We start from the raw sequence: 8,487 nt of genomic DNA on the forward strand, positions 1-8,487 counted from the left end.
TCGGCAAAGCGCTTGGCTGCCGTCATTATGGCATCCCATGTGGATGGCATGCCGTCTTTACCCGTCAGAGTGCGGATAAGTTCTGGGTACTCAGCGCCCTGAATGAAAGCGGCGCGAACGAGGTCTTCGCTGATGTTGCCCAGACTCAGCTTCTTGGAGTTGAAGCGGGTGATGAAGTCCAGTAAGGATTCATCCTCTTCTCTCACACAGTTGAGGATCGTCCACTGCTCCTCAGTGTGCTTCCTCTGTTGACTAAACTGTTGACTGAACTTGTTCTGGAAGTCTGCCCAGTCATAAATGTGGTGGACCGGTAAACGGTCGAACCATGCTCTGGCTGCTCCTACCAGAGTCATCTGGAACATATAGCACCACGTGGGTTCCGTCCAGTTACTGACGGTTGCCCCCGCAATGAACCTGTTCAGATGGTCATCTGGGTCGGATAGACCATCGTATGTGCCAATGTTGGACATTTGTTTGGCACTCCTCGGGGCGATTGCTTCTGCAATGTCCCTTGCAAATTTTGACCTTCCTGCGTTTGTGGCAGTAGGTCTAAAGGCCTTGGAGAAGTCACGCGAGCTTTTTTCCGTGACTGGTTGGAATGCTTCCCCAAAATTCCTTTTTGGCTGGGGATCCGTTTCCTTCCGCTTCCCTTTCGCCCTATGGCGAGGGTTCGCGTCGGTGTCGGAGTCTTCCCTCTCGTCGTCTGAGTACTCGTACTCACTACTCATGTTGAGGTGCTGGCGAGTACTACCGAATTCCTCAGCTTGTTGGACTGAACGCAAGCGTTCGTCCAACTCAGCCTGAAATTCTCTTTGACGTGCCTCGGCCCATGCCTTCACTTGATCAAGTGTTTGGCGAGGGGCTCGAGTTCGTTTTTCCAGCTGGGCATCAGTGAATCCCAGTGGAATATTTACTCCACTTGCCCCTACATGAGTGACTGGGGTAGTGTTCGTAAAATGTACTTCACTTGCCCCAGCTTGGGTGGCTGGGGTAGTGTTTGTAAACATTGTGTTGCCGGTGTTTACCCCAGTGGCTGGGGTTGTGGTTACCGGAATTTCTCTAGTCATCTTGGAAGTTTTGAAAAACTGGAGAAAGATGTAGTTCTAGCTTTATGCACGGATGGCGCCAATGAAGAAACACTAAGTGACCCCGGGCAGATTATGGGTAATCTGGGGGCTAAGTAATGTTTCCCTCGAAGGTTAGGTCCAGCAGAGTAAGTTGTACTTCAGGGAACCTGCAAAACAGACACCGTAAGCTCGTCACTGAGAAGGGGGGGGGTTCCTCCTTGTGACCACCCTCCGGCGTGAGAATCAGTCTATATTGCTCTTTAAATATATTAAAGTATATGAATACTATTAAAGCAATTATCAAGTAAGTTATACGAGATAGTAGATGATGAAATGATAATACCATTTGCTGTCTTTTATAGCCGAAGGTGGGTTTCCAAGGGGTTTAGCCGGCCCAACACGCTACCAACTGTAACCTATGCACGTGCCCTACCTGTGAGTGGTGGATAGGTAGCGGCTGACACAGAGCAGGCGTGCCGTGCACTCTTCGTCTTCTACCAACTGCAGGCTAGGCACGTGGTCTGGCAGGAGTTGGTGGGCAGGCGGCGGCTATTGGTCACAGTGCTGTGGCGTGCTGTCTGCCACGCTGCTGTCAGTGAGCTGTCGCATTCTTGGTCAGATCTTTTGTCTTTACCTCGTTAGGTATCACGCAAAAGATCCTCCATCATACGGACTGGCCCATTTTGGCGGGAGTTTTCCCCCTCCCGCCTTTGCTCATTCTTTCAGGTGACACTGAATATTTGTAAGTGTTAAGCCTTATGCGTGTAGCTATGCTGTGCGGGTAGCCTTCCCTGATGGCTTGTATCCGCAACTGCGGGAACAGGCGGGTTACTTTACCATTGGGAGGCTTTTCCCTGCGTATGCAGCTTGCATACTGCGCGTAGGCTTCTCTGAGCATGGTGGGTCCTGCGGGAGTAGATGGTCTTTGCGCAGACATCCCTGTTCAAGGTGAGTCATGCGGGACCAACTGAGCCCTGCTGGGACCTACCTCTTCAATATCACAAAGGTGTTTGCTTGACAAAGCACGAACTCTAAACCTCGTACTATTAGTTAAAGTGACTAAGCTATAAAAATAAATATGTTTTCGCGAAATTTGTTTATGTTGAATGGAGAGTACTAAGAAGACACATCTTGATTTCATTATTGATTAGTCTTGTGGAGTATTATTTTATGATAAATCATTGTAGATACGTATAAGGCCATGTGGTATACTCTAACCCCTACATTGGTTAAAGTGACATGACATTTTAAAGATGGATTAAACCACTTCCCACTTGTGTTAAGTGTGTTAAAAAGGCCCATATGTTATGCTTTTAACGGGTTAAAAGGAACAATATGTATTAATTATGTATTGATTTGTTATATTAATTATGTGTTAAATGGGTTAAACCATTTCCTTTAAATGACATAGAGTGAAAGAGAAAAAAATGATGATGTAGAGCTTATATGGAATTAAGATGGGTTAGTGTATACCTCATGACTAAGTGTTATATGTTCACTAAGAATGAAACTGCATTTTGATAATTAATACAACACTACTTTGATCCAGTTGTACGTAAATAAATAAATTAACATACATAAAAATATAAAATATCCCATGTTACAAGTGATTAAGTGAATGAAGTCTAATTCCCATTTCGGGCTGCTACTCGAGTGTAGTCAACAAAAACAAAGATAGAAAAAATAATACATAACGTCAATAACTGCTTTAAGAGATAAGATTAGTAGGTCGGGTAGTAGCTAAGATTAACCAAAAGAACTTTCCTCAACCTAAACAAAGAACTCCTAGCTCTAGAGCTGATTGAGTCTTTGAACAGCTACCGAACTAGCTCCAACCATTGTTAAAAACATTTTTTTACTTTTTATTTATTATTTTTTTCGAAAAAGAAAGAAAATAAAAACTATGAACCACCTTCAAGATATCTATATGATCCCCTGAATATTTGTCTGACTCGGACCCATACCTGATTAATGAAACCGACTCTATTGTAAATAACCAAGTCTGATCAATCCGTGTCTTACATTTTATAAAGACTAAATAATAATAATAATAATAATAAAACCCCAAGAACACGTTTCACTTGCTTTTTGGAAATCGAACCAAACAAACCCCACTCTGCAGCAGCAGCAGCAGCAGCATCGAATCATTTTGTACGGTAACAAACCCTTCATCACTTGGCGTTGCAAATGCATAGCAGCAACAGCAGCAGGTAACTAAACTTGCTTCCGATCACTCAATTAGTTTAATTTCTTGAACATTACAGCTTACTGTACTCTCTCATATCGATTATTACTGCTTATTTATTATATTTACACCGTGTTCTACCATTTGTTCGAGTAATAGATCATCTCAGTGCGTGTACCGTTTGACGATAGATGTGTAATTAAACATCAACTAGTTTATGAATTGTGTGTGTTTTGCCTAGGGTTACTTATGCTTCAATTTTGTTAACATTTGCTTTCTAGTTTTTAGGTTTTTTATGGAAATATATTGATCTTCTTTAATGTTTGATCGATAAAAAGCTCGAAACTTTTAATGAGCCTTGTGTATTTTTATGTTTTTCCTTTTCGGACTTTTATGGCTTAGTTTTACACTACACGAGCTCAAACCGCGCTTTGGCTTGTTGGCTCGTTTAAGTTTTACTAAACATATATAAAAATGATCAGAAAAGTATATAAATTAATTAATAAATAGTAAACGAACTGAGCTCGAGATTGAAAAACGATTCATGAGCTGATCCCAAGCTTTAGAAAAAAGCCGAGCTTTGGCTCGTGTAAGGTTTTTATTGAAAAATATATAAGTAATTAAAAACGTGTATAATGTAAACGAGCCAAGTCCATGCCGAGTCTAAGCTTGAAAAAACAATGCATGAGCTGATCCTGAGCCTGAGAAAAAAAGAAAAGAGCCAAGCTTGGGCTCTTGTAAGTCAACACGAGCCAAGCTCGAGCCCGTGCTCGGATCGTTACACCACTAGGGGAAATTTGTTCTATAGAACATTTGCTTCTACCATGGCAGGTGAATCGTATTTTTTTTTCTTTCAAATCAAGCAGGGTTGCATTTAAAATTACGTTACTCTTTTAAGAAATGAGCATGTGTTTTGCTGGTAATTTAAATATGTATGTTTGATACATGCAGATGCTAACTAATCGTGTAAGAAAAGAAGAGGAAGAGTTGTTTTTATATTAGAAAAGTATAAAATGGTAGGAGGAGGTTCATCAAAGAAGGAAAATGTCAATCCTAAGGCTGTTATACACCAAAGATTCGGGGATAAGGCTCGCTATAATATAGAAGAAGTTCAAGATAATTCATCAAACGGATTACCTGGACTGGCTATTCCACAAAAAGGTCCTTGCTTATACCGTTGCAACTTGGAACTTCCTGAATTTAGTGTCATGTCAGATGTTTTTAAAAGAAAGAAAGATGCAATGCAATCTGCTGCTGAAAAAGCCCTAGAGAAGGTTTGCTACTTTTTATGATCAGTATGTTAAGTATAAAAGTATGTTTTTAGTTTACTGTTATTTCTTCTTTTGCAGTTGACTGATCCTCCTGTTGAAGATGCATCAGATCAGTTGGTTTCTCGTCTGTCCTATTTATTCTCAAACGAGGTAGTTTTTTATGTGATTAAACATCATTCTACACCTTCTATGCATTATTCATACTTCTTAATATTTTGTTTATTTATATCCTGTATACAGTTCTATTCCATCTGTCATCCACTGAGTGGCCACTTCCGAGCAGCTTTGCAGAGAGAAGGCTCTCTTAACGGTTTCATCCCTATTTCTGTGATGACTATCTTTGATTCTAGGCTTACTAATTTGTGCAAGAAAATTAAACCTGAAACCGAGTCAAAACCATTGGAAGTAATGTCGATAATTATGGATGCTGCGACGAAGTTACCTGAACCTGTACTTGTTTCTAGAGAGTTTATGTCGTTGAAAAGAACAAGTCCGTACCCTCCTGAAGTCTTGGAATCTGTAGATGTTTGCTGTGATCAAGAAACGCATGTTAAAGCTATCCGTATACTGTATTTGGTTGAAAAGGATGTTGAGCCTTTGACTCTAGATGTATCTGCCAATAAGTATTACATGGATGCCATTTCTAGAGAACTTGGAGCTGCAGATGCTTCTATGGTTTTGCTCTCCAGGTATGTCAGTCAAATAAGTATTATATGCATTTCATTTCAGTATGTTAAATATATTGCATGTATTTTATAATAGAAATGTAAAATGTATCCAAATCAGGAGATTTTGTTTTTTTATACCTTCTTTTGTTAATTCAATAAAATATCTTTTAGTTAAATTATTTGCCTATTTATATCCAGGTGCATTGGAAAATCTTCTTCAGAAACACGGTTGTATTCTCATGATCCTAATTCACACCAGTTGGATAAAGGAGATTTTGAAAACGGATCATATATAAACACACGGGCAAGTTATTTATCTGGTCAAGATGTATACGGGGATGCTATTTTGGCTACTATTGGATACTTGTGGAAGTCTTGTGATCTTTTCTTTGAAGACGTATCTCCCCGAACATATTACAGGTTCTTATTTCTCATTCTTTTGCTTTTTAACTACTTTCTTTAGGGTCACATTTTGAAGGCGGTTATCGTTTGATGGTTCAGGTTACTTATGAGTAAAGTACCCACTGGGATATATAAGTTATCACGTGAGGCAATACTTGCAGCTGAATTGCCTCCAAAATTCGGGACCCGGAGTAATTGGAGGGGTTTATATCCAAGGGAAATTCTCTGTATGTTCTGTCGCCAGCATCGATTACCGGAACCTGTTTTCTCTTTGATTGTTACTAAAGATGCGCCTGAAGAAACTTCTAGATGTGAAGTGAAAATATTCTCCAAGGGTCAGGATTTGATATTACATTATTATCCTCAAGAGTCTTTCAAGAAACAAACTGATGCTATCCAGAATGCTTCTTCAAGAATTATTTCTTGGTTGAATAACTACTTAAAGAAATTGAATGTTCCTGGCAGTTTGACTTCATACTGAAATGGTCTTGATCTTGACTTCTATCCTGAACATATCTCAAAAGAGTTGAATCTTTTCTCGTTTGTGCATAAAAACTTACTAGAAACTAATGGCATAAAGCAATCGAATAGTGTGGATACCAAGTTTTCTTATAATATAGAAGGTTTAGACACTGAAGTGTTTGCATCGAGTGGTTGTTTAGTGTGTTTAAGCTACAGTGTGTCTTTGGTTAATGAGGGAGAAAAAGAAGTTATCGAGAAAAATGATGAGTTTGAATTTGAGTTGGGAAGTGAAGCTGTTATCCCTGAATTTGAGGTAGTTGTGGCTCAGATGGGCGTGGGTCAATCGGCTCGGTTTAAAGCGGAGTTGCCTTCTCATGAGTTGATTTTTGCAGCCAATGGTGATCCAGTACGAGTTCTGTTGTTACTCTCATCAGGTGAGCTTGATTATTGGCTTGTCATAGAGTTGGTTTCCAATCGTTTACTTGAAAATGGGGTAGTTTTTATCTACAACTGGTCGTTTAAATACTTCATAAATGAAACAGGCCAAATGGGTTATCAGTGTTTTCATTCTTCTAAAATGATCTAATCAATAAAGTATAATAATCCGAGTGGACAAATGTTTACTTAAATTGGTTGAAACTGCACAGCTTTTCATTATTGCTGCTTTAATTTTAAATTTTTTACATTTTAGTTTTATCAATTTTATGTAAAATAGGCGAGTGCAGCCTGGAATATTGCATAACTTTGCTGCGAGTTACCGAACCCTTGGAAGATAGAATGGAAAAGGCCTTGTTTAGCCCTTCTTTATCAAAACAACGGGTTAATTACGCAGTGCAACACATTAAAGAATCTTCTGCAACTTTCTTGGTATCTTCTAAAATCTGAATCTTATGACTTAAATCTCTGAACATATGAACTGAGATTATTGTTGGTTTCGTGACAGGTTGACTTTGGTTGTGGCTCCGGAAGCTTATTGGACTCATTATTAGATTATCCAACTTCACTTGAAAAAATTATTGGTGTTGACATATCAGTAAAAGCCCTAGCTCGTGCAGCAAAGGTAATGTATATTTAGCACATTGTTTTACTAGTTCTAAATAATATTAATATTATTTTGATATTTTGTGGTTTTTTTAAACAGACCCTTCATTCCAAGCTAAGCAATTCCACCAATCCAGTGCAAACTACTGGTCTAAAATCTGCTCTTCTTTTGGACGGTTCAATCACAACCTTCGACTCTCGATTGTATGATTGTGATATCGGGACCTGTTTATAGGTAATTAGTTCTCAGCAGTTCTTATACGCGATAAACCTGCATCACGTGTCCTTGGTTAATTATTTAGTAAAACTTTATGGCAGGTGATTGAGCACATGCCTGAAGAACAAGCAACTATATTTGGCAATGTGGTGTTGAGCTCCTTTTGTCCAAAACTTCTCATTGTGTCAACTCCAAATTATGAATACAATGTAATACTTCAGAAATCAACCACTCAAACCCAAGAAGAAGATGAAGATAAAAACCCAAATAAACCATGCAAATTCCGCAACTTTGACCACAAATTCGAGTGGACCCGAGAGCAGTTTCAAGTCTGGGCGGTTGACCTTGCTAAAAAACACAATTACAGTGTTGGGTTTAGTGGTGTTGGTGGGGCTGAAGGTTTGGAACCTGGATTTGCATCACAGATTGCGGTTTTCAAGCGGGGGGTTTGAGCTTCCGGAAGGCAGAGATTTGGCGGCTGTGCCGTATGATGTTATTTGGGACTGGGGAGGTAACTAAAATATGAAGTTTTACTTGGATTTATGTTTAATTTAACTAACCATTGGTTTATGAAATCTAATTAGAATTTGAAAGATTGGGTGTCAACTATTTTGGGTAATTTTTAGTTATTGTTGAACATCCATTGGGTTAGTGTATGCTGACTTGGAGTGATTATTAAATCCTAATGCTGTTTGCTAGTAGTTACTTATTTTAATTTGGGGTGGAACTCAATGGTCTATTTCCGTAACTGATACCGAATCCACGACTTTACCAAAATGGCTCAAGAACAATTAATCATAATCAAATAACCCAAACTGAAATACTCGATAGACAAGCTTCACGCTTAAAAGCCTTTAATCAAATATCATAAACAACTAACTAAAAATAAAAGGCCCAACAGTCCTATTTATAAATAAAAATAAGTATTTAGACCGGGCCGGTTTAATGGATCGGATACCTCTTGCATAAGTAACATTGCCATATTATATATCTATTAATAAAAGTAAGTTTTTAATGAATGTATCTGATGAAAGTAATAAGATAGTCTATGAAAATAAAACTATATTTTTTTTCATTATTATTCAATAACTAATGTTTGTTGTTTGAACACTAAAACGCATAAGTGATATATCTATCTATTTATGAGAAGTGCTCATTTGTGAAGTATCTATCT

General features: G+C 38.7%; 1 pseudogene across 1 annotated transcript; it reads left to right on the forward strand.

Annotated features, from left to right (window-relative positions):
• Positions 1 to 4,143: 4,143 nt before the first annotated feature.
• On the forward strand, positions 4,144 to 8,004 carry LOC143630721 (small RNA 2'-O-methyltransferase-like; annotated as a pseudogene). Its single transcript, XR_013153227.1, has 9 exons — positions 4,144 to 4,526; positions 4,602 to 4,673; positions 4,764 to 5,212; positions 5,390 to 5,611; positions 5,693 to 6,489; positions 6,771 to 6,922; positions 6,999 to 7,115; positions 7,197 to 7,331; positions 7,415 to 8,004. The product of XR_013153227.1 is annotated as a small RNA 2'-O-methyltransferase-like (transcript).
• The last annotated feature ends 483 nt before the right edge of the window (positions 8,005 to 8,487 follow it).

The sequence above is a fragment of the Bidens hawaiensis genome, unplaced genomic scaffold (assembly GCF_021521415.1).
Source record: "Bidens hawaiensis isolate Kalapana, Puna unplaced genomic scaffold, B.hawaiensis_p1.1 tig00005780_1, whole genome shotgun sequence".
NCBI lineage: Eukaryota > Viridiplantae > Streptophyta > Magnoliopsida > Asterales > Asteraceae > Bidens > Bidens hawaiensis.